This window comes from Elephas maximus, chromosome 18 (genome assembly GCF_024166365.1).
Source record: "Elephas maximus indicus isolate mEleMax1 chromosome 18, mEleMax1 primary haplotype, whole genome shotgun sequence".
Lineage (NCBI taxonomy): Eukaryota > Metazoa > Chordata > Mammalia > Proboscidea > Elephantidae > Elephas > Elephas maximus.
The window spans coordinates 26120500-26146674 of NC_064836.1; the positions used below are offsets into that span (position 1 = coordinate 26120500).

General features: G+C 47.2%; 1 long non-coding RNA gene and 2 pseudogenes across 2 annotated transcripts in view; all 3 read right to left on the minus strand.

The window, feature by feature from the left end:
• Window positions 1-228: 228 nt before the first annotated feature.
• LOC126061598 (uncharacterized) overlaps window positions 229-26175 on the minus strand; it is a 33439-nt gene continuing 7492 nt past the window's right edge. The window contains exons 3-4 of one of the 2 annotated variants that reach the window (XR_007513847.1): window positions 13212-13350; window positions 229-432 (exon numbers count right to left, since the gene is read on the minus strand). This is a non-coding gene — a long non-coding RNA (uncharacterized LOC126061598). Of the gene's footprint in view, window positions 433-12970; window positions 13351-26175 lie in introns of those variants that run through there. The other variant, XR_007513846.1, reaches the window with a different exon arrangement.
• Window positions 5725-6599, minus strand: LOC126061597 (40S ribosomal protein S15a-like; annotated as a pseudogene).
• Window positions 25127-25245, minus strand: LOC126061841 (uncharacterized; annotated as a pseudogene).

Genomic DNA, 26175 nt, shown 5'->3' on the forward strand with positions numbered 1-26175 from the left:
CAGGTAGAAGGGCTGGTGTTGGGCGAGTGGCATCATGAGCTTGCCTTTGCCGTAGTGGTCCCGTGCCATTCATTTAGCCAGAATGGCCCCAGGTCGTAACTTCACTTGACACCTGTTCTGTCCTACTGCACTGTTTGAGTCATAAATCCCCTGAAGGACTGACTGTGCTTTATTCATCTTGCCCTCTCCTTACTCCCCACAACCACACAATATTATCATCAGCCCACATCTACTCACTCACACACACGCCCTCACAGCACGTGGTATGCCGGAGACCTTCTAAACACTGGGTTCAGTGGGAAGAAACATCATTGCGGACTACATGGAGCCCGGAAAGTATCCTAGGCAGAAGGCCTTGATTCTTCTGCCAAGGATGCTGTTGCCGTTAGCTGGTGTTGAGCTGGTCCCTGACTCATGGTGACCCCCAGGACACTGAAATGAAAAATGAACAGGTCATGAGCCATTCGCATGATCGGTTGCAGACGGGACCATTGTGATCCATGGTGTTTTTCATTGGCTTATTTTCAGAAGTAGATCACCAGGCCTTTCCTCCTAGTCTTAGTCTGGAAGCTCCACTGAAATGTGTTCAGCATCTGTCTTAGTCATCTAGTGTTGCTATAACAGAAATACCACAAGCAGATGGCTTTAACAAACAGAAATTTATTTTCTCACAGTTTAGGAGGCTAGAAGTCTGAATTCAGAGCACTGGCTCTAGGGGAAGGCTTTCTGTCTCTGTCGGCTCTGGGGGAAAGTCCTTGTCTCTTCGGCTTGTTTCCTGGTCCCTTGGAGATCTCCATGCGGCTTGGCTCTGCTCCTGTTATATCTTGTAAGAGATTGGCTCCAGACAAGCCCTACACTAATCTGCCTCATTCATATAACAAAGACAGCCCAGTCCCAAGTGGGGTTATAACCACAGGCGTAGAGGTTAGGATTTACTACACATATACTTGAGGGACACAATTCAGTCCGTGGCATTACCATAGCAACACACAGGTGCTCACTGACAGACGGGTGGTAGCTGCACATGAGGTGCACTGGCCAGGTTTCGAACCCAGTTCTCCCTCATGGAAGGTGAGAACTTTACCACTGAACCGCCAGTGACTCTCTGCTCAGGACCGAGTCCTTCACTAGCTGTCCAGGAGTTGGAGCAGGACATTGTGAAGGGACCGCGAGCCGGTCTAACCAACGCAGTGGCTGGTGGAGGCAAAGGAGCAGCGAACATGCGGAAACTGACACAGAACCAGGAAAGCCCGGAGCAAAGCCCTTTCTCCGGACTTAATTTTTTTCTTAAACCTACTTCAGTTCTCAAACTTGAAAGAGTTAAGATTTTTTTTTTTCCTTGAAAGGAAAACACAATACCAGAGATACAAAAAGTAGGCTTTCAAAGACAGATGCTGAAATAACAAAGTTGGTTTCCAAATGAGTACTTAAGAAAATGGCCCCTTTAAGTGGCATGGCACCAACGTGGTTTACAGAAGTGTTTATTTTCCTATGGGACGTGTGTATATTGTGAGTTGTAAGTGGAACGCTGGCCGAGCCCAGCCAGGCATAAAGGAATCATTTAGGGCCCTTCAAATCATTCGGACTATTAGCCCTGACTCGCAATGAGTAAAATGCACGCGCTGCTGCCAAAGGGCGGATGGCTTCTGCTACTTTTCAAAGTCATCAGAGCCAGCCTTGCCAGGAGGAAATATTTCAGAGCAGAGAGCCTTCCTGTGCAGCTGTCAATGACCTGTAACGAACGTGCCAGGCCATGCCCTTTGCCATCCCCTCAGCCCTCCACCCTGTGAAGGGAACCCACCAAGGAAAATGCTCTCAGTGGCCCTCAAGTGTTCTTTGCAGGCAGGATGGACGCTCTTCTTTATCTGGGCGGGTGATGGGCACATGCTCGGGGCCGCCCCTCCTAAAGACGCCAGCCTTGATCCCAAGGAGCTCTTCCTGTACGAGGGGTCCTGACTTCAGCCCTCCACTTGTCTCAGTTGTTGTTATCCCTTTCATGGTACAATGGGGGCTGTTTATGTTGTTGTTCTTGGTAATTGCCCTTGAGTCGGCTCTGACCTATGGTGACCTCATGAACAGAAAAAACGATGCCCAGTCCTGTGCCATCTTTGTGATTGTTGGTATGGTTGAGTCCACGGTTGCAGCTATTGGGTCAATCCAACTCATGGAGGGTTTCCCTTGTCTTGCTGGCCCTCTACCAAACATGATGTCCTTTTCTAGAGATTGGTCTTTCCTGATTAAAAAAAAAAAAGCCCATTGCTGTGGAGTTGATTCCGCCTCATAGCAACCCTATAGGATGAGTAGAATTGCCCAAAAAGGTTTCCAAGGCTGTAATCTTTATGGAAGTAGACTGCCGTATCTTTCTTCCTCCCTTAGAGCAGTTGGTTGGTTCAAACTGCTGACCTTTAGGTTAGCAGAAGAGTGCTTTAACCACTGTACCACCAGGGCTCCTTCTCCTTGCTGCTGACGGGTCCAAAATAAGCAAGGTGAAGTCACCATCCTCGCGTCTAAGGAGCATCCTGGTTATAGCTCTTCTATGGCTGATTTGCTTGTTCTTCTAGCAGTCCACGGTATATTCAATATTCTTTGCCAATACCATAGTTTCAATGTGTCCATTCTTCTTCTGTCTTCCTTCTTCGTTGTTCAGTTTTTGCATGCATATGAGGCGACTGAAAAGACCGTGGGTTAGGTCAGGTGCACCTTAGTCATCAAAGTGGCACATTTGCTTTACAAAACGTAAAAGAGGTCTTTCAAAGCAGATTTCCCCAACGCAATATGTTGTTTGATTTCTTGCCTGCTGCTTCCACGGATCTGTTTATTTTACAGATTGTTAAATGGAGAGCCACCTGGCACCTGCATTACTGAAAACCTTCTTTTAAAGCATGCTGATACACATGCGGTTTGGGAGAAAACATCTGAGTAGATGAAATGGGTTGTTGTTGTTTTTTCCAATAAGTGTACACACCCACGGCCTTCTGAACAATTACATACACTGAAAATTTGGACAAGCCTCTTAACCTTGCAATGTCTGAGTGATGTTACCTTTCAAATGAGGGGACTGGCTTAGGCCAGAGCTTTTCAAACTGTGGGTGGTGAAATCAGTTTAATGGGTTCCAGCCAGCATTTAAAAATATAGAACAGGAGATGACAGAATAAATCACAGTCGACAAACACTCGAAGGAGTTGAGATAACTGGTCCACAGGATGTTTGAGAGAACATTCCGGGCAGAGGAGACACCCTAATTTGGGGAACATGGCTGGAGGGCAGAAGTACCACCTGGAGACCCCTGAGGGTGCTCAGAGTGGGTGAGGGCAGGAAGGAGAAGAGAGGGGAGCATAGGGAATTCTGAGATTTCTCCACTTGAAATGGGGAACCACCGAGGGACTTAGGCAGTGACCTGAGGTGACATGAGGGGACACTGGGGTGGGGAGAGCAGTAGGAGACAGTTGGCTCAGATCACAGAAGCAGTAGGAGGTGGTGAGAAGTGATTAGATTCTGGATGTATTTGGAAGGAGAGCCAAGAAGTTTGCAGTGAGAGGAAGAGAAGAAACAAGGATGATGTCAAGATATGGGACCTGATTAAACTGAAAAATGCCTTTCATGAGGCCCATATCACAGGAAACTATGGCTCCGGGAATCAGCTCTAATGCTCTTCCCAAACCATGTGATGAATCACATTGCAAAAATTATTTTTCCTAAGAATTCGCAGCTAACTGTGAACAGTTAGAGATCTCAAACAGAGCTCAGTTCAAGTTCTCCTCTAACTTTCTGTCTTCCTATGTTGACTATTCCATAAGCTTACTCTGAGGCTCTCGTTTACGTGGGTCAGGTCATGAAAGGTGGCTGTGGAAGACTTTTGAAGGAGCCAGACTGTAACTCTGAGGCCAGATTTCATATTAAGTGTGTTTCGGTGAACAGCGTCCCATTAAAATAACATCTCGGAGCCTGTTTGCCTGCCTATGTAACTGCTGGTCCACATGCAAGCAATTAACCACTGATGTGTGTACTTTCATTCCAACGGGTGCTAAGAAAAGACACATTCAGTGGATTATTTTTAAAGATTTGAGTGCTATATAGACACGACTGGGCAGTAACTGTAGAAGAAAGGAGGAATATGTAAAAGCTGCCATGTACTATAATTAATTCCAGAGACAGGCTCTTTAATACAGCTCAGATAACCAAAAATTCCTTAAGACACAGAAGTGATAGCCAGAAGGGATTATCTTCATCAAAGAGTTCAACCGCCAGCCTGAAACAGACGATGGAAATGAGGACGGACCAAGAGCACACAACTCGTTAGCAGAAGAGTTGCTCAGACTAGAACCTGGATGCTCCTCACATACACAGACTGGTTCCTTCTCTCAGGTCTGTGTTGTTGATGTTCGTGCCGCAGAGTGGGCTCTGACTCATGGTGCCCTAATGGTCCTGCGCCACCTTCACGACCATTGGTCTGTTTGAGTCCACCGCTGCAGCTATTGTGTCAATCCATCTCATGGTGGTTTCCCTTAATTTTTTGCTGATCCTCTACTTCACCAACCATGATTGGGCAGTAACTGTAGAAAAAAGGAGGAATATGAAAAAGCTGCCTTGTGCTGTAATTAATTCCAGAGTTTTTCCAGAATTTTCTAGTGATTGATTTTTCCTGATACTGTGTCACAAATTTACATATAATGAAGGGACTTATCTTTTGAGTCAAAAACAAAAAAACCCTGACAGCATGAAGACCAAGGGATTCTGGGCAGTGGAGCCCATGAGAAGGACCCTGGTCCATTTTGCACAGACTCTTCTCTTCCTGTTAGTCTTTGACTCGTGTTCCTCCAGGAGTTACAGACGCCCAGCTCCCAGCTCTGTTGGTCTGTTTTACGAACATTCCCCGGTGAAGCAGGGTCCGTAGCCTCAGCGTCATCCTTAATGGTACTGAAGGGTATGTCTTTCATGAAGATGCTCTTGGGCAGCCCCAACTTACCTCGAATCAACCTCAGATCTGCTCCCTTGAAGTCTCAGCTTGGCTGCCCTCCTCATCCGTCAGTGTTGCTGGCTCAGCCCTGAGTGACAGGGAAATGGCAGACAACCTGCTACTGACTTCACTACCCAACACTGGGTTGGGGGCATAACAGCCACACCCAGAAATAGCTGGGGTGCCACTACTCAAGGGGAAACCTCACAGTAACAACTGCCCACTGGCCCAGCCATGGGTAATATGGGTAATTCGAATCCCCTGTTAAGGTCTTCTACCCATGCCACATCACAGGGGTGGGCTGTGGGCACAGACTCCTGGCTGAATCCAGGGTGCTGACTTCTGCAGACAAGTCAGCACCCCAGGCCCTAACCTGCCCTGATTCCCAGGACTTCTGCTGGGTTTCACTCTCTCTTCATTCTTCTCTCCACACTGTTGCAGTGTGACCAAATCATTTGTCTAAAATCAGTCCTGAAGAAGCTGTAGGGGCATTGTAGAGTACTAGATAAGGAGTTAGGTGAGCTCAGATCTGGGAAGAGGGATGAGGAGCCTTGCTGGTTGAGCCTGCTTTACAGAGCTGGTGTTAGCAGCAAGCGAATGTGAATAATTCGCGTGGGCGCAGACCTTTTGTAAGCAGTGAAAATGCAAAGCAGATGAGAGACACCGTTACAACCAAATTACGCTGTCTTTCACTTGTGAAGATAATCCCAGCGTACTGCCAACATTTTTTCATTTGTTTTCTCATTCAACATTCAATAAACATTTTTCAGATGTTTATGGTAGGCAGAACTCTAAGATAGCCCCAAAGATTCCTGCCCTCTTAGGACAATCAAATGTTACTCTAGGTGCTGCTGTGAAGCGTTGCTGCTGGTTTTTTCTCCAATGAGGCATTTTATTTGTATGTATCACATCCCTAGAAAAAGAACCCCAGGATTTTCCCTCTGATGTGCTTTCGGCTTGCTTCCTCTAGTCCATGATGCCAGCTGAGGTCATACAATGAAACTAAACTGACGGGTTGAGCAAATCATTCTGTCACTTTTCTAGATCCTTGAGATGTAAATCAGGTCTGGGGCTGATCACTCCACACTTGTTTAAACTGCTGTGAGGCTCACAACAATTTTCTCAGCCCCGTGAACATCCATGATTTCAAACTTGCCAATGTAACCCTGCTTCATCATCACAGTCAGAAGCTAAACAATGACCCTGGAGCACAGCCTGGCAAGAACCTGGAGTTTGCCTCTCTTCTTTGCATCGTTGACGCTCTTCAGACGTCTGCCAGGACATTCACACGCACCATCGTGGCAGCATGGAAAGATATCAGAAAGAAACTGCTCAGAAGGATTTTGCAGATGCATCTAAGGCCCCAAATCAGCTGGCTTTAAGAAAGTGAGATTATTTTTGGTGGGCCTGACCTAATCAGGTGGCTAGAGCGATTCAAAGTGTGGGAGGATTTAACATGGGTGGAAGAGATTCTTCATTGCTGGCTTTCGAAATGGAGGGGGCTATATGGCAAGGAATACAAGAAGCCTCTAGGGGCTGAGAGAGGCCCGTGGCTAACAGCCAGCAAGGAAACAGGGACCTTAGTCCAACAAGTTCAGGGAAATGAATTCTTCTGACAACCTAAAAGAGCTTGGTAGCAAATATTTCCCCCAGAGCCTCCAGATGAGAACAAAGCTTGTTATGGACTGAATTGTGTCCCCCAACAAAAATACAAGTGTTGGAGTCCTCACCCCTATAGCCATGGATGTGATGCAATGTCATCACCCCCCATCATGCCATCTAATGCAATGTAATCACTTTTCACACCTGATCTAAAACCTAATCACATCTGAGTCTATAAAAGGGCAGGTTAGACACAGTGGCTGGCACACGTGGGGGAGGACAGGCCGTGTGTCTGCCAGGATCACCAGAGAACCAAAGAGCTTCCAGGGCTATCAACAAGGAAGGAATTGGCAGAGCTGAGACCCTGATTTAGAACTCTAGCCTCTAGATGTGTGAGAAAATAAATTTCTCTCCTTTAAATCCACCCCCTGGCGGTATTTCTGTTACAATAGTACTAGGTAACTAAGACACAGCTTTATTCAACACACCTTTATTTCAGCCTCCTAAGACTCTGAGCAGAGAACCCAGTCACAGACTTCTGACCTACAGAATTGTGAACTAGTAAGTGGGTATTGTTTAAAGTTGCCATGTCTGTCACAGTTTGTTACATAGCAGAGAAAACTAGAACAATGCTCCTGGTAGGCAAGAGCTATGATGCTCCAGAGTCAACACAGTGTCTTCTAACCAAAAAAGCCACCGCCGTCTATTCAACACTAGCTCATAGAGACTCTACAGAACAGAGTATAGCAGCCCAATAGAGTTTCCAAGGGTGTGAGCGCTCCAAAAGCTGCCTGCCATATTTTCCTCCCACGGAGTGGATTCCTACTCACAGGGACCTACAGGACAGAGTAGAACTGCTCCGTGGAGTTTCCAAGGAGCAGCTGGTAGATTCGAACTGTCAACCCTTTGGTTAGCAGCCTGAGCTCTTAACCACTGTACCACCAGGCCTCCTGAAAGCACAGAGATTTGTCTTTTTTTCTAGATTCTACCTTCCCCTAAGACTTCAGAGATTTTGGCACCAACTTTTAAGCAGAAGGCAAGCCGTGTATTCTATGCTTCTCTCTCCTCCAAAATCTCTGCGGGGAAGAAGCCACTGATGTTTCCCTGTGACACTCCCCTCTGTGTGTATACTGTGAGAGACAGCGCTCTTCTTCAGTCATTTCAATTGAGTGCTGTATTCACGTTCATCTTCATTCCCACTGTTCGGCTCCCTCTGCCCACCATCCCATCCGCAGCACCCTGGTATGACACCTTCCGTGGCTTTGCCCACTTTGAGCTGCAAGGAGGCAAGCTTGTAGTGTAATTAGCAAAACCTCTTAACTGCCCTAAAGTCTTCACATTCCTGTGTAGTTTTTTTTTGTTTTTCAAATTTTTGCCTTCGGAAAGAACATTTGGTGGCAGCGTTCCTGAGATTTGTTTAAAAAAAAATTTTTTTTAATTATGTTCCTGGGGGAAAAAATGAGTATAATAGAACATAAAAATTCCAGAATACACTCCTTCTTAGCTGATATTCTGAAGTATTTGATGGTTGCAGCCTTCGAAATTCCTGAATTGCTTAATTCCCATCATTGTCTGGGATATTCTCCCAACTGTGTGTTCTTTAAACACATCCAAATTGTTTGGAGAAAACTGCTGATAGCATCCAAAGAATTTAGCTCCATTCCAATTTAAATTATCCTAAAAATCTGATGTAAGGAGTCATTCTCGACTTCTCTCCTCCTTTTTTCTCTACATCCTATTGGTCTTCATGTCGTCCTCGGCACTGACATTGTTATCCTTTGAGTTGTTCTTTCCTCTCTTCACTCTTGCTGCTACTTCCTTGGTGTTAACCTTGGTCAGTTCAGATAGATCCACTGCCCCATACCTTGGCTCCCTGACTGGTCCTTCTTGACCCCAATCCAGTCTTCTGTGGGTACATCCACCTGATCACGTCACCTCTGATCAGCACCTCCTTAGATTCCCGTGGCCCCCAGTGTAAGGGCCAACCCACGAGACAGTGCACCCAAAGCACTCTGTGATTTGGCCCTTCTCTCCTCTTCAAGCTTTGCCTCTAGTCTCACCCAGGAGTGACTCAGCTTCCAGCGTTCCCATCCAGGAGTGACTCAGCATCCAGCCCTCCCACCCAGGAGTGACTCAGCATCCAGCCCTCCCACCCAGGAGTGACTCAGCATCCAGCGCTCCCACCCAGGAGTGACTCAGCATCCAGCCCTCCCACCCAGGAGTGACTCAGCATCCAGCGCTCCCACCCAGGAGTGACTCAGCATCCAGCGCTCCCACCCAGGAGTGACTCAGCATCCAGCGCTCCCACCCAGGAGTGACTCAGCATCCAGCGCTCCCACCCAGGAGTGACTCAGCATCCAGCGCTCCCACCCAGGAGTGACTCAGCATCCAGCGCTCCCACCCAGGAGTGACTCAGCATCCAGCCCTCCCACCCAGGTGTGACTCAGCATCCAGCCCTCCCACCCAGGAGTGACTCAGCATCCAGCCCTCCCACCCAGGAGTGACTCAGCATCCAGCCCTCCCACCCAGGAGTGACTCAGCATCCAGCCCTCCCACCCAGGAGTGACTCAGCATCCAGCCCTCCCACCCAGGAGTGACTCAGCGTCCTGCGCTCCCACCCAGGAGTGACTCAGCGTCCAGCGCTCCCACCCAGGAGTGACTCAGCGTCCAGCGCTCCCACCCAGGAGTGACTCAGCGTCCAGCCCTCCCACCCAGGAGTGACTCAGCGTCCAGCCCTCCCACCCAGGAGTGACTCAGCGTCCAGCCCTCCCACCCAGGAGTGACTCAGCGTCCTGCGCTCCCACCCAGGAGTGACTCAGCGTCCAGCGCTCCCACCCAGGAGTGACTCAGCGTCCAGCGCTCCCACCCAGGAGTGACTCAGCGTCCAGCCCTCCCACCCAGGAGTGACTCAGCGTCCAGCCCTCCCACCCAGGAGTGACTCAGCGTCCAGCCCTCCCACCCAGGAGTGACTCAGCACCCAGCCCTCCCACCCAGGAGTGACTCAGCACCCAGCCCTCCCACCCAGGAGTGACTCAGCACCCAGCCCTCCCACCCAGGAGTGACTCAGCACCCAGCCCTCCCACCCAGGAGTGACTCAGCACCCAGCCCTCCCACCCAGGAGTGACTCAGCATCCAGCCCTCCCACCCAGGAGTGACTCAGCATCCTGCGCTCCCACCCAGGAGTGACTCAGCATCCAGCGCTCCCACCCAGGAGTGACTCAGCATCCAGCGCTCCCACCCAGGAGTGACTCAGCATCCAGCGCTCCCACCCAGGAGTGACTCAGCATCCAGCCCTCCCACCCAGGAGTGACTCAGCATCCAGCGCTCCCACCCAGGAGTGACTCAGCATCCAGCGCTCCCACCCAGGAGTGACTCAGCATCCAGCGCTCCCACCCAGGAGTGACTCAGCATCCAGCGCTCCCACCCAGGAGTGACTCAGCATCCAGCCCTCCCACCCAGGAGTGACTCAGCATCCAGCGCTCCCACCCAGGAGTGACTCAGCATCCAGCCCTCCCACCCAGGAGTGACTCAGCATCCAGCGCTCCCACCCCGGAGTGACTCAGCATCCAGCCCTCCCACCCAGGAGTGACTCAGCATCCAGCCCTCCCACCCAGGAGTGACTCAGCATCCAGCGCTCCCACCCAGGAGTGACTCAGCATCCAGCCCTCCCACCCAGGAGTGACTCAGCATCCACTGCTCCCACCCAGGAGTGACTCAGCATCCAGCCCTCCCACCCAGGAGTGACTCAGCATCCAGCGCTCCCACCCGGGAGTGACTCAGCATCCAGCGCTCCCACCCGGGAGTGACTCAGCACCCAGCCCTCCCACCCGGGAGTGACTCAGCATCCAGCGCTCCCACCCGGGAGTGACTCAGCATCCTGCGCTCCCACCCGGGAGTGACTCGGCACCCTGCGCTCCCACCCGGGAGTGACTCGGCACCCAGCCCTCCCACTCGGGAGTGACTCGGCATCCAGCGCTCCCACCCGGGAGTGACTCGGCATCCCGCGCTCCCACCCGGGAGTGACTCGGCATCCCGCCCTCCCACCCGGGAGTGACTCGGCATCCAGCGCTCCCACCCGGGAGTGACTCGGCATCCAGCGCTCCCACCCGGGAGTGACTCGGCATCCAGCGCTCCCACCCGGGAGTGACTCGGCATCCAGCCCTCCCACCCGGGAGTGACTCGGCATCCAGCCCTCCCACCCGGGTGTGACTCGGCATCCAGCCCTCCCACCCAGGAGTGACTCAGCTCAGAGTGCTCCCACCCAGGAATGACTCAGCTCAGAATGCTCCCACCCAGAGGTGACTCAACGCCCAATGCTCCCACCCAGGAGTAACTCAGCTCACAGTGCCCCCACCCGGGTGTGACTCAGCTCCAAATGCTCCCACCCAGGGGTGATGCAGCTCAAAGTGCTCCCACTCAGGAGTGATCCACCTCACAATGCTCCCATCCAGGAGTGATTCGGCTTCCCCAAGGGGACATTTGGGAGCATGTGGGGCACCATTTGGTTTGTCACAATGACTGGGGGCATTTGCTGATATTTTAGTGGCAGGGTTGGGGATGCAGGTGGTCCCGTGATGCACAGGATGATTCTTAGACCATAAAGAACTACGTGTCCAAATTCCCAGTAGTACTCCACTGAGAAATACAGGGTCTTGGTGCTGACCTCAGCTTCCGGTTGTGGATCTGCCTCCAGGAGGAGTGTGACAGGGGCTGGCCATAGCAAGCTCAGGGTTCACAGACATCATGTCTAATTAAGTGGTTGGAAAAGACTCCCCTCCAGCTCCAACTAAAAAATTTCAAGGAAGGACTCCAATTGGTCTGACTGGTCCATGTGTCCCCTCTGACCAGTCGGTGTGGCTGTAGGGATGCCTGTATGATTGGCTTTCTGGGTTGTGACTGTGACCGGGGTCTGCATCAGAAGAAAGGACGAACTCCAGGTTGTGACTGTGACCGGGGTCTGCATCAGAAGAAAGGAGAAGCCAGATGTGGTGGGTGTTGTTTTCCTAGAGCTGCTATAAAAAAGCACCACTAACTGGGTGGCTTATAAGAAGAAACAATTATCATCTAACAAACTAGAGCCTAGGAGTCCAAATCGGGGTAAGAGCCGTGTTGATTCCTTTTGAGGGCTCGGGGGAGAAATTGTTCCTTGCCTCTCCCCCAGCTTCTGGTGGCTCACAGCTGCATCTGCTCCATCTCCACACGCCGTCCTTCCTCTCTGTTTCTGCGTGTCTTCTCTTTCATAAGGACCAAGCAAACCAAACCAAACTCACTGCCTTCGAGGCAATTCCGATCCATGGCGATCCTACAGGACACAGTTGAGCTTCCCTGAAGGGTTTCTAAGGAACGCTGGTGGATTCGAACTACCAACCTTGTCGTTAGCTTCCGAGCCCTCAACCACTGTCATAAGGGCCAGCTGACATACAATCAATCCCAGCTCATGGCGGCCCCACATGTGCAGAGGAGGACTCTGCTGTATGGGGTTTTCGGTGGCTGATTTCTCAGAAGTAGATCACCAGGTCTTTCTTCCAAGGTGCCTCTGAGTGGACCTGAACTTTCAGCCTTTTGGTTATAACGCAGCCGAGTATGCTAACCATTTGCCCCATCCAGGGACTCCAAGGACACCCATCAAATATGATTGAGGCTCATGCTACTCCAGTATGACCTCATATTAGCCTACCTGATAACACTGTCAAAGACCTATTTTCAAACAGGATCCTATTCATAGGTGCAGGGGTTAAAACTTCAGCGTTTCCTTTGGGGGGCACAATGCCATTCATAGCTGGGTCCTAAGTGGACATAAACAGTGGCCTAACCAGTGATTTTCTCTCCTAGGTAAGTCCACACAAAACTGACGCTATGATCTGAAGGCCGGGTCACGTTCCCCACTGCTCTGAGGAACTCAGTGATCCACAGGAGCCACGGTGGCACAATGGTTAAGCACTCAGCTGCTAACCAAAGGCTGGAGGTTTGAACTCATCAGCTGCCCCCTCGGGAGAAAAGACTGGTAGTCTGCTCCTGAAAAGATTACAGCCTAGGAAACACTACGGGGCAGTTCTATTCTGTCCTATAGGGTCGCTGTGCGTGGGAATCGACTTGACGGCATACAACAATAACAACAGATACTTTACGATTAGTTTCTATCCGAGTTCAAAGACTCAAACCAAATGATATGCTTATACCCCAGGAAGTGAAAGGAGCTTTTCCTTTCGTAGGCGGCTTGGTTCTCCAAATTCATAATCTACAGCCACGGAACACAAATCATTCATGACAAACACACTTTTCAAAAGCAAAGCTTCAGAACAAATGTGTGGATGCAGAAACGAGCCCCACGTAGGCTCCTTCTGTGACAAACCTCTCAGAAATGCATTAGCTCTATCTTCAGTGAAAAGCACTGTAAAATCAAGACTGGATAGGAAGATGATATTTGAAATGGCTTGAGTTCCTTTTAATGGAACTAAAAGAGAACGAATTTACTGCGATTATGATATGCTTTTAGCCACACAGGAGTCAAGGTCAGAGACTTAAATGAAACCAACAAAAGTGTGGCAAACTGTGGTTTTGTCCTGGGGTGAACTGGTGAAGTACAGTGATCAGCAGCCCCAAAGATAGAAATGTTTTCTGTCTATACATGGTACCTTCATAGCTCGATACCTTCAGAAATGGGCTCTCTCAGGCTCCTCAGAAGAGATTTCTCCTCTTCCCACCTGCATTTCCAGTATTTTCTTCTTTTGTTCTTAGTGCTGAGAAGGGGTGAGAATTGTGCCTTTGACTGGAACTGGTGGCAGGAACTCTAAGAAATAGACACACAACCCATTTTACTGTAAAAGCAGTAATAATGTGCTCCAGACCTTCACACGGCTTCCTTCTGTTAATCTGGTGTCTGCTCAAAGGTCCTCTCCTCACAGACCCGCTTCCTGTCTCTGCGATGGACCCCTCCGCCCCGTCCCATCCTCTCCCATAACAGATCCCTCCGTCCCCAGCTTTCTTCACAGCACTACCACCACCATCACTAGTTGCCATTGAGTTGACTCTGCCACATGTATCAGAGTAGAACTGAGCACTATAGGGTTTTCAGTGGCTGGTTATTTGGAAGTAGATTGCTAGGCCTTTCTTCCAAGCCACCCCTGGGCAGACTTCAACCTCCAACCTTTTGGTTAGCAGCCGAGCACGTTAACTATTTGCATCACCCAGGGATTCCAAGTGGGACCTTGTTTTTGCCACTCCAGGAATATGCATGTTCGCGCAAGTATTTAAGGGAATAATCAAATTCTCGGATACGGAATCCATGAATAATGAAAGGTCAACTTGTACACTTATCTGGCTGTGATCTGTTTTCTTTCTAGACTATAAGCTCCAGGAGGGCACGGACTTTGATGGTCTTGCATCCCCAGGATACAAACAGTGCCTGACACACAGGGGGTAGTCAGTACTTGTTGAGTGAATGTATGAACGTAGCTGTGAATTCATTCACCGTGTGAGCTGACTTTTTTAGTCCTCGGTATTGTGACAAGGATGGCAAAGTGAGTCACTGACAAGCATACTTTTGTTGCTAGCTGCTGTCAAGTTGGTCCCCGACTCATCGGCACCTCATACACAATGGAACAAAATGCCGTGCCATCTCCATGATCAATGGCAGACGGGACTGTTGTTTTCACTGGCTGCTTTTCAGAAGTGGGTCGCTAGGCCCTTCTTCCTAGTCTGTCTTTGGAAGCACCCCTGAAAGGTCACAGCAACAAGGCTGTGACCTTTCGGAAGCAGATGACAGGGCTTTCTTCCAAGGAGCCTCTGGTGGGTTCAAACCACCAAGCTCTTGATGGAGTGGAGCTCTTAACTGTTTGCAACACCCAAGGACTCCTGAGAGAAGCAGAGAGGTTGAGAAGTTAGAGAAAGGCATTAGTGAGAACACACACTTTGAAGCCAGACTGCTTGGGTACTGACACTGATTGGCCAGGTCCAGCCTGGGTGGCCTTGGCAGGTTACTGCAGCATACCCTGCCTTTACTTCCTCATCTGTAGAATGGCAGCATAGTGGTACCTATCTCCATGGCTGTTAGTATGAGAAGCAGTGACACACTGCGTACGCTGAGAGCAGAGCCTGGCACCTGGAGAGCACTCACTAAGCACCAGCTAGCACTGCGCCCCTCGTACAGACGAGGAAACTGGACTTACAGTCAGGTGTCCTGCAAGACCGCAGCATCTCAGAGATGGCAGAGCCAGAATCTCCACCCAGATCTTAGTTGCTCTGGAGCCCAAGTCTAGCCGTGGCCACACATGAATTTACTTGACAAATTTGAGGACTTGACAAGAAGGAAATTAGGCTAATGGCAAGAGAGTGCTATAGCGATTTCAAGGTTGGTGCATTTAACACCGCAAATGGCGCCATTACCAGATGGGCTGCTACAGTAAGGACATTGGTCAATATGGAAGAAAACAGCACTAACCAGTGTGGGAAAAAGACTTCATGTCTGTGCAAAACCAGATCTGGCAGCTTTCATTTTGGCTTCTCAGAAATCTTTTTTTTTTTAATTATTAGTATTTTTAAAAATATATATTACACAACATTTGCTAACTGAGCATTTTTCATGTATGCAGTTTAGTGGTATCAATTCCCCTCGCCATGAACAGATGCTGCTTCCTTCTTGACGGCTTCTCAGGGATCTTGATACGGTGGGAGAGGCCAGCTGTACCACTCGACTGGGAAGCAAGCTGCATTAGACCCACGTCAGAAGATGCAAGAACCTTTTAGCTTAAGCAGTGGTTCCGCATGAGAAAAAGCAGAAATCGCTGGATGACTCACAGCAGCTATGGCCCCAGATTCCTGCCCTGCTCAGTGGCCTTCACCGCGACATGTGTGTATCTGCTATGTGTGCATCTGCTGAGGTCCTGTTAGTCCATGGATCAACCAGACCACGGAAAATCCAAACTACAGACACATTGTTCCTTTTTTTCCAAACTCATCTTACCTTCCTTGCTATTTTTTTTCCATCAAAAAATTATAATTTGTATTTTCATATACAAAAATTATAATTTTTGTATTTTCCATGGTTTTGGAATTTTCTTAGGCATATGGTGGGACCACTTTTTACATCTGTTTTAAATTTTTCCATTGATAATGTGTGATGCAATTGTGATTCAGAACCAACAGTTCTGAGCATCAAAGCTGTACTACAGCCTTAGGCATCCTGGTCATTAAGCCTCAAGGGCATCGGGAATACTGCCACTGGGGTCTTGAAATTCCAGCTAAGACGCTGGGTCTTTTTTATCTGTTCATTTTTTTTTTTTAATCGTGTTGAAAATACACGTAAGCAAACATATGCCATCTCAACAATTTCTACATGTTCAATTCACTGACATTGATTATATTCTTCAAGTTGTACAACCATTCTCCCCATTCTCTTCCCAATTATTCCACTATTAATCATAAACTCACTGCCCCCTAAGCAAAAACTCCCGTTTTACCTCCCACCTCTGGTAGCCGCTAATAATCTTTGGTTTCTATACTTCGCTTATTTCATATAAGCCAGATGATCCAGTATTTTCCTTTTGTGACTTACTTCTTCTGCTCAGCATGATGTTTTCAAGGTTCGCCCAAGCTGTAGGATGCTTCGGAACTTCATTTCTCTTTGTAGATGAGTAGCGTTCCATTGTATGTACAGAGCACACTTTGTTTATCCTTTCATCTATTGATGTTCCTTTGGTTGTCCCCTCTTTTGGGCTATTATGGCCAGTGCTGCGATGAACACTGGTGCACAGGCTTCTGTCTGTGTTCCTGCCTCCATTTCTTCTGGGGACATAACTAGGATGGGGATTGCTGGACCATACGGTAGTTCTATGTTCGACTTTTTGAGGAGCCTCATCTACTGATTTTTCTTCTATGCAGTTTTTAGAAATAAAATCTATTGAAAATAATTGACCAACTGCTTGTTGTAACAGCAGAGAGAAGAACAATTTGCTTCAACATTTATTAATTTAGCTAATCACTAACCACTCTGAAAATGTCAAATTGAAAAATACTCCATCTTCTTCTCACTGGTGACACATTAAGAAACTGCTCTAACAGCAGTAGTAATAGATTTAATTTGTCAGTTTTCCCAGGGATTATTTCCTGATAGTCAATGACAACATTAATGTATTTCCAAGCTGATTTGTTTTTATTTATTTATGTCTTTATGGTCTCTGAAGAACATCTACAGTTTTCTTTGAACTTTGGTCACTGTAAAAAGAACTACTTGTTCTTTTCTAGGCTGGTCCTTGGGAATTAGCATTATAGCATAAAATCCTGTGAAACTCATACCGATAAAACATCAGTTTACATTTTCCCCTAAGTTACACCTCTTTTCCCATGCACGCACGGGAAGTGCTGTTACTAACATCCAGAATAACTACAATTTGCACGGAATTTGTTTTAACAAAGATACACAGTGAATCACCTATTGTTGTTGTCGTTTGCTGCCATGGGGTCAGCCCCATTCTCATGGACTCCAGGCACAAGAGAACAAAACACTGCCTGGTCCTGTACCGTCCCCAGGATTGCCTGTAGATCAGACCGTTGTGGTCCACAGAGTTTTCATTGGCTGGTTTTTGGAATTTGATCTCCAGGCCTTTCTTCCTAGTCCATCTTAGTCTGGAAGCTCTGCTGAAACCTGTTCAGCATCATAGCAGCATGCAAGCCTCCACTGACAGATGGGCGGTGGCTGCACATGAGGTACATTGGCTGGGAACCAGCTCCAGTCTCCTGCATGGAAGACAAGAATGCTACCACTGAACCTCCTCTCCAACGGCCCTGTTTTATGCGGGGCCTTAAAGAACACAGCAGACTAAAGTCCTTCTGCAAACTTCTAGTAATCACACAACGCATCCTGGAGCAAAACAGAGTACTGGTCCCAAAAGCCTCTGGTCAGGCCTTCCTACACCACGTGTTAAAAGCTTAACATCTTTCAAGATGCCTCCTGGGCTACTGCCCAAACCAACAGAGAGCACAGAGTTGGGAGAACTTTCTCTGTTAGAAAGCCTTTTGGTTGCCAGGAATGAGAAAATCCATAATGACCACTTTATTCTGTTCTTTCTATATGTTTTGTTTTTGCTGATAACAAAGCACACGAAGCTGCCGTATTAATTTCCTTCCATCTGCTCTTCCCCGGTATCTGTAGCATGTTGCTTCCATCAAGATCTGCTGACTCCACTGAATATTTCTGTGGGCTGAGTCTTGGTATGTTAGGAAGAGGGTGTCCACTTTGTGGAAGAAAAAGGGAACTCCATTTTGAAAGGAATTAAAAGAAGATAAGGCTAAAAATAATTGCTCTTAAAAAAGAAAGACAGTGTGCTATATTCACATTCCTTCCAAATTTTCAAATAACTTTCCAGCTTGTTTACTGAGAATTAATCCTTAAAAAAAATAAAAAAAAAAAATTTTTTTTTTTTTTTTTATTCCACATACATCCCTAGGTGGTGGTTCACACTTGGCCACTAACTGAAAGGTTGGAGGTTCGAACTCACCCAGCAGCACCAGGGAAGAAAGGCCTGGTGATCTGCGTCCACAGAGGATGCAGCCAGGAAAGCCTGGTGGAGCACAGTTCTATGGTGTAATACACAGGGTCGTCGTGAGTCGTAATCGACTCGACAGCAATGGATTTGGTTTCGGATTTTTTTAATCCATGTAAAATCTCTGTGGAAAAAAATGATAATCTTTGCCTTCCAGATCTTACTTGTTTAGGATTAAGCTACTTCCTATCCAAGGGATATTTGTCTTTTAATACCTGAATCTGGGTGACTTCAAGACCATAGATTATATCTCTCTAGTGCAGCGTTTCTCCACGTTGGTACTAGTGACATTTTGGGCCAGACAATTATTGAGAGAGCTTGTTTTAGTGGTTTGTAGGATGCTGAGCAGCATTCCTGATCTCTAGATGTTAGTCGCTTCCCCTCCCCATTGACGAATATCAAAACATCTCCAGACATTGCCAAATTTTTCCTGGAGGCCAAAGTCACCCCCCATTTGAGAACCATTGCTCTTTCACAAAAATAGCAAAGGGGGTCCAGTGTAAATTCTAATTCATATTAACTGGCATGGATGTCTGGAGGGCAGAGTTGAGGGGCTGGAGATTCTGGGTGCTCAGGTGAGAAAGAAGGTCTTGGTCAATTAGCAATGTCAGCCATGGGTTCTATCACCCGTCTGTCAGTTTGTTGTACTTGGGGGCTTGCTATTGATCCCCCCTGATGATGTGACCGAAGTAAGTTGGACAACATTCTGTTGTGATCCATAAGGTTTTCATTGGCTAATTTTAGAAGTAGATTGCCAGGCCTTTCTTCCTAGTCTGTCTTTGTCTGGAAGCTCCACTGAAACCTGTTCACCCTGGGTGACCCTGCTGGTATTTCAAATACCAGTGGCATAGCTCCCAATGTCACATCAACACACAACCCATGACAGTATGACAAACTGACAAACGGGTGGGGGGTCTGTCTTTTTTTGGTCCTCATATGTATACTCTCTATATTCTACCATATGATATGAAATACCCACTCAAATCATTAGAATACAATTTTATAACTTAGTACTTTGTCTTCTGTTCTTAGCTTCTCCTTTAACAAGGGAATAGAGACCTCAAGGCTCGCAAGCAAATCACTGTTTTATTTGGTCTGAAGTCAGATGGGAGCCGTCCAAGGAAAACTCCCTTCTAGCCTCTTCCAATTAGAAAGTGCTGCACGCTGCACCAAGAAACCACGTTCACTCCCACTTTCCATTTACTTTTATTGCCATTATTTATCTGAGAGGATCATATTTCAAGGAAGACTTGTTCACCAACCCAAAGGAAAAAATATTTCTTCCTTTAAAAAAAAAAAAAATTCCAACAGACCCAGATCCAGTAAGATGTCAATCACTTTCACTTGTGATATTTTTAAGGAGTTCTGAATAAGTGGACATTAGGAAAAGTAGTAGCTTATAAAAGCAGCTTTGTGGATAAAGACCTGTTTGGAAAGGGTTTTAAAAAGTACATTATTTACCCACTGGAGCTGTCAGGTTACCAGGTTTACTCAGGGGAAGGCAGTTTTTCTTTTATTTTTTAAATCGGGCCTAAGCTCTTCTTAAAACAGGCTATTGACTGAATCTTTAATGCAGAAAGTGGCCTAAAGGATACAGGGTAGCAGGCCTCACTGGTACCTAAATAAATCCTGAGTCCAAGGTCAGCCCTCCATGGGTATCGGAAGCTATTTTTGAGTGGCAGATATCAAATTGAACTGCCAGAGACTCAGAGGGTTAGATACAAAAATGGCTTTGGGATGAGAAGGCACTCCATGTTGTTGTTAGCTGCTGTCATCGAGTTAGCTCCCGAATCATGGCAAGCCCGTGCACAACGGACAACATGCTGCCCAATCCTGTGCCGTCCCCATGATCATCAGCCCTTGAATTCTTCAGGGTTCTCTCTGTTACTTAAAGAAAGAGTGGCACGTTTTGAGTGTCAGCTATCACGGAATTTGATCACTAAAACTATTTGTAATTACAATTCCATTTACGTGAGTAATTCATATACCAGGAAAAAAAAAAAAAAAAGTTGCCATTAAGTGGATTCCAACTTGTAGTAACCCTATAGGACAGAGTAGAAATGCCCCATAGAGTTTCCAAGGGCTGCCCAGTGGATTCAAACTGCCAACCTTTTGGTCAGCAGCCACAGCACTTAACCACCATGCCACCAGGATTTCCAATGTTCATTTAGTTTATTCAAAATTTAATATGAAATATAATCAATCTCTGCTCATCTCATTTCCTCTTTAATTAACAGGCTTGTATTTGAACAGACCCTTGCTGTAGTCTATGACCTCTTCTGTCAGAATTGTACACAGAATATTCTGGACTGCTCAGATGTGACTTCGAACCTTGTTGTCCTAAGCGGATGTATTAGTCAGAGTCAGCTAGGTTACGGTGCTGTAACGCACAAGCCTATAACCTCAGGGACTTAATACCACAAAGGTTTATTTCCCACTCAGGCAACATTGGCCATGGGTTTGGGCCTCTCTCTGGGGTAACTGTCCTCCATGCAGAAACCCTGCTATCTAGGGCACTTTAATCTCAGGGTTTGGCCGGTCAACACAAGGTCTTTTTCACAACTGCCACAGTGGGCAATTGCAGGGATGTGTTACTCTGCTTAGAGTCCACTGGCTAGAAGTGGCCACATGGCCTCATCCAATGGAAAGAGTAGGAAAGTAGGACCCTCCCTCCATGTGCCTGGAAAGAGAAGGGTGCCAGATAAGGAGGGAGCCCTAGAAATTTTACTACAGTGGGAAAGGGGAGTCATTTATTTACCTTTAGGATAGGAAGGTGTGTGTGTGCATGTGTTTGAGTGAGTGTGTGAATGTGTGTGTGTGTGAGTGCATGAATGTGTGTGTGCGCGTGTGTGTTGAGTGCGTGTGTGTGTTGAGTGTGTGTGTGTGTGAGTGGGTATGTGAAGGTGTATGTGAAAGTGAAGAGAGGAAGAAAAGGGAGGGGAGGGGAGGGGAGGGAAGGGGAGGGGAAGGGACGGGAAGAGATTAATTGTACAATGAGGGCGGTGTGGTGGCAGGAGGTATGCTTCTGATCTGGAAGTGAATTTTACGTGCTCTTGTGCCTAGGTAACTCATAAACGGTCAATCGTGAAAACGTGTGATTAACGTTATTGGAACACAGAAAGTGTTCGTTCCATTTAGTTGTTTATATTCTTATTGTTTTTGTTGATTGAATGAGACTGAACAGGAGTTTTAAAATGATATTTAAAACTAGAATTCTTTAAATAAAAAAAACAACTTTATTTAGACAGAGAAAAATAACGTACAAGAAGGTCCTTCTGCGTAATTCTGAAACAATGCTCCCAGCTGGCTTTGTCCCCCAGAATGTCCGGAGATATTCTGGTTGTCCCAGTGAGGCCTGGGGGTGTACCTGGCACCTAGTGGGTAGAGACCAGGGATTCTACTGAACTTACTACAATGCACAGGACAGCCCCTAACAACATAGAATTATCCAGTCCAAAGTGTCAATAGTGCTAAAGTTGAGAAACCCTGTTGTAAACAGTTGTCTCGTTGTAGGCATGTTCTTCCAGGTTGAAGTTTTGACATTTATTAAGCAGATAACTTATTTTTATCCCTCATGCATTAAAAGATTGATAAATAAGAACAAGTACAGACATTGAAATAACTCTTAAAAAAATCAAACCAAGCCCATTGCCATAGAGTTGATTCCAACCCATAGTGACCATATAGGACAGAGTAGAACTGCCCTACAGGATTTCCAAGGAGTGGCTGGTGGATTCAAACTGCCGACGTTTTGATTAGCAGCTGAGCTCTTAACCATTGTACCACCAGGGCTCTGAAATGACTCTGGATCCTACAGTTCCCATACACCTAAAACCTTATGAGCTTTGAGAGGTACCTGTGTCATCATTTATTTGTTCAGTGGACTGGCAGACATCTGCAGAGCACCTGCTCTGTTCCAGGCCTGGTGTTAAGCTCTAGCAATATGGAGATGAACAAGACACAGCAACCACACCGAAGGGCTCAAGTCTAAAATGGACATGTAAATAGATAACCCAGACACCTTTGGTGGGTGCTGTGGGAGAGGTGTACACCAGGACCCATGGCCAGTTCATTCAGAGGTATGAGTGTCTGTGTGTATAACACGTACACACATGTACATGAACATCAACACACTAGTCAGTATTTCAGTGTATTCACCCATCATGAAACACAGTAATTACATTATTCAGTGTATTCATGCATTGAAATGCATAGTAATTACATTAGTTTCCTAGGGCTGCTGGGACAAAGTACACAAACTCATGGCTTAAAACAACAGACTGCATTCTCTCAGTTCTGAAGGCCAGAAGGACATGCTCCTCCTGGCAAAAGCTCTGGGAGACGATCCTTTCTTCCTTGCCTCTTCCAGGTGCTCCTTGGATTCTGGCTGCATAAGTCCAGTCTCTACCTCTGTTTTCACAGAGCCTCTTCTCTTACCCGGGTGCCTCTCCTCTGTGTCTCATGTAAGGACACATTGGATTTAGGGCCCATCTGGGTAATCCAGGGAGGTCTCATTCCAAGATCTTTAAATGCAAAGACTCTTTCCAAGTAAGACTGCACTCACAAGCTCCAGGGCTTGGAACGTGGACACTCCTTATGGGAGCCACGATTGAACCCAGTACAGTCACATAGGACACCGTGGTCTTTATTTCATAGTGAGCTTGGAAAGACTTTCTTGTATTCATAGCAGGGGATTCCCGGGGTTTAAGGAGCCCTGGTGGCACAGTGGTTAAAGCAATCGACTACTAATGGAAAGGCTGGCAGTTCGAAACCACCTGTGGCTCCTTGGGGGAAAGATGTGGCAGTCTGCTTCCGTAGATATTTACAGCCTTGGAAATCACATGGAGTCACTAGGATTCAGAACCGACTTGACTGCAGCAGGCTTGGTCGGGTGTGTGAAAGCAACGATCAGGAATTGACTCAATCAACCACCTGTTAAACCATCAAGTTAAAAAGGCAGAGGGTATGCTGATGGCTCCTAAAGTCCTGAGTCTGAGTCACTGTTCTAGATTTATATAACAAATATCTCTTCAGTACCTACTATGTGCTAAGCACTTTGGAAAATAGGATGGTGTGGGAGGGGAATGATATATCCAGCACTGTACCTGACTCAAAAGAAGTGATGGCAGGCACATGCTGAGGAATAAAAAGGGTAAAAGAAGGGCAGGCTGGCACACACTGAGGAATAAGGAGGGTAAAAGAAGTGCAGGCTGGCACACACGGAGGAACAAGGAGGGTAAAAGAAGTGCAGGCTGGCACACACGGAGGAACAAGGAGGTAAAAGAAGTGCAGGCTGGCACACACTGAGGAACAAGGAGGGTAAAAAAAGTGCAGACAGGCACACACTGAGGAATAAGGAGGGTAAAACAAGTGCAGGCAGGCACACACTGAGGAACAAGGAGGGTAAAACAAGCGCAGGCTGGTACACACTGAGGAATAGGGAGGGTAAAACAAGTGATGGCACACAGAGGATAAGGAGGGTAAAACAAGTGCAGGCTGGTACATGCTGAGGACTAAGGAGGATAAAAGAAGTGCACACTGGCAGGGGTGAAACAGAAGGGGCTTCAAGCGCTCCATGTGGACCAACTCGTGGGAAATCTGGTACTGGATACCTAGGATATTTGTTAGGAGTCACTGGGCAGTGCAAACCCTTATGACTCTGCTACCAGTCAAAATGTTGGTGATCTGAACCCACCCAGAGGCACCTCAGAAGAAAGGTCTGGCAATCTGTTTTCGAAAGGTCACAGCTTTGAAAATCCTATGGGGTAGTTCTAGTCTGCACATGAGGGGTCACCCATGAGATGACAGCAGCTAATGACAACAGGACAACAGGATGATATCTGTTTACCTGTGTAATGACCACCCCTTCTCCTTGTCTATCTTTTTCATCACCATACTCCCAGGCCCTGGAACAATGCTTGGCACCAAGTCTGTGCTCAGTAAACACTGGTTGAATGAAAGAATGGATGTACCTCAGTCTCAGGAGGTAAGGAGCAGCTCTATAGACCAGGAAGGTATGGTTATGGCAGGGACCAGAGGCAGATCGTAAGGAATCATCGAGCAGACCCTCACCTGCTTGACCTGTGGAACAGAGGGCAAATAAGGAAGGGCTGGATTTCAGAGAGGGCAGGAGAGGGCTGGGAAGTATTACGCAGGCTCTGACAAAAGGGGATACCAAGGAAGTGTCCTGCTTGGAGTTAGGCTGTGGGTCTCGGTCCTGGTGAAGGTCAGGAGCTCAGGTAAACCGTGCCTTGCTGCAGACTAAGGTCCTTGATCCCCTGTCACCGCCTAAATCCCACGAAATTGTATGGCAGAAATTTGAATCTGACTTTGCAACACTCATGGACATGTCTCATCATCCAGAAATGGTCCCCGGGTGGCACAAATTGTTAAGTGCTCAACTACTGGCCTAAAGGTTGGCTGTTTGAACTTACCCAGAGGCACCTCAGAAGAAAGTCCTGGCAATCTACTACCAAAATAAATCAGCCACTGAAAACTCTGTGGAGCACTGTTTTACTCTACAACACACGGGGTCATCATGAGTTGGAATCGACACAAAGACAATTACTGTTTGTTTCAAATCTATCATAAATATTTTAGGAAATTTTTGTGAAACCGTGTTCCACTGTGGTAGCCCCCAGTGTGCAGGGAGGCCATAAGCCCTGTGAAACAGAGCTGTTACATGCTTTTTGCTTAACCTGTAAAAAACAAAAAAAAAAACCCATTGCCGTCGAGTCAATTCTGACTCATAGTGACCCTATAGAACAGAGGAGAACTGCCCCATAGGGTTTCCAAGGAGCTCCTGGTGGATTCGAACTGCCGACCTTTTGGTGAGCAGCCATAGCTCTCAACCACTATGCCACCAGGGTTTCCAAAACCCACAGCCGTGGAGTCGATTCCGACTCATAGCAACCCTATAGGACAGAGTAGAGCTGCCCCATAGGGTTTCCAAGGAGTGGCTGGTGGATTTGAACTGCCAACCTTTTGGCTGGCAGTTGTGGCTACACCACCAGCGTTTCCTATAAAAGCCTACGGCACCTGGTATTCCCAGGTGGCCCCCCATCCAAGTACTAATGAGGCCCGACCCTGCTTAGCTTCTGAGATCAGACAAGATCGGGCCCATTCAGGGTGGTATGGCCTTAGTGAGATGTAATTCACACACTGTAAAATTCACCCTTTCCAAGTATCCAATTCAGTAATTTTTTAGTATACTCACAAAGTTGTGTAAGCATCACAACTATCTAATTCCAGTATATTTTTATCACTCCCCAAAGGAAAAAAAGCCACCAGTAGCCATTAGTAGTCACCCCCCAATCCTCCTCTCCCACCAGCCCCAGCACCCCCTAATTTACTTTCTGTCTCTATGGTTGCTGAGTCCGATATTTCACATGAATGAAGTGGCCTTTGGTTTCTGGCTTCTTTCACTTAGTATAATATTTTCAAGTTCCATCATGTTGTATCATGAATTAGTACTTCATTCCTTTTTATTGCCAAATAATATTCCACGGTACGACTACACGACATTTTGTATATTCATTCGTTAGCTGATGAACATTTGGGCATCACATGCTTTTTCCAGGCTTATTTCATCTGGCCCTGTCCTGCCAGTTCCATTTTCAGTGAATTTTGAAGGCTGTGAAATCCCCCTGTTGGGCTGGGGTCCATGGCTGCTTTAGGGTGCAAGTATCAACATGGCAGACTGGTTTCCAATCCTGCTTTCTTCAGGAACATGATTGGCAGACAGATCTCTTGTGTGGCCAAGAGAATGGGTACCTTGATTTCAGGGCCCTGGAAGTATTTCTTTGATTCCGTTGGTATGGAGTTATCTACACTCTTGTCTGGCTGCAGCTACCCTGAAAGGAAAGCTCGGAAGGAGAGTAATACTTGAGGTGTGTATGGGTTTATAGAAAACCCCCGTGAAAATATACACAATCACCTACACAAGGCTGTGTGTCACAGTGGGGCTCTTGGGCTTGGTCTCTCCCAAGCACTGACTACAGTGAATTTCTATGTGGGAAGCCTGCTGAGTTTGGCCCAAGTGACAGAAACAGATTTTGGGGGGTCTGACACGTGAA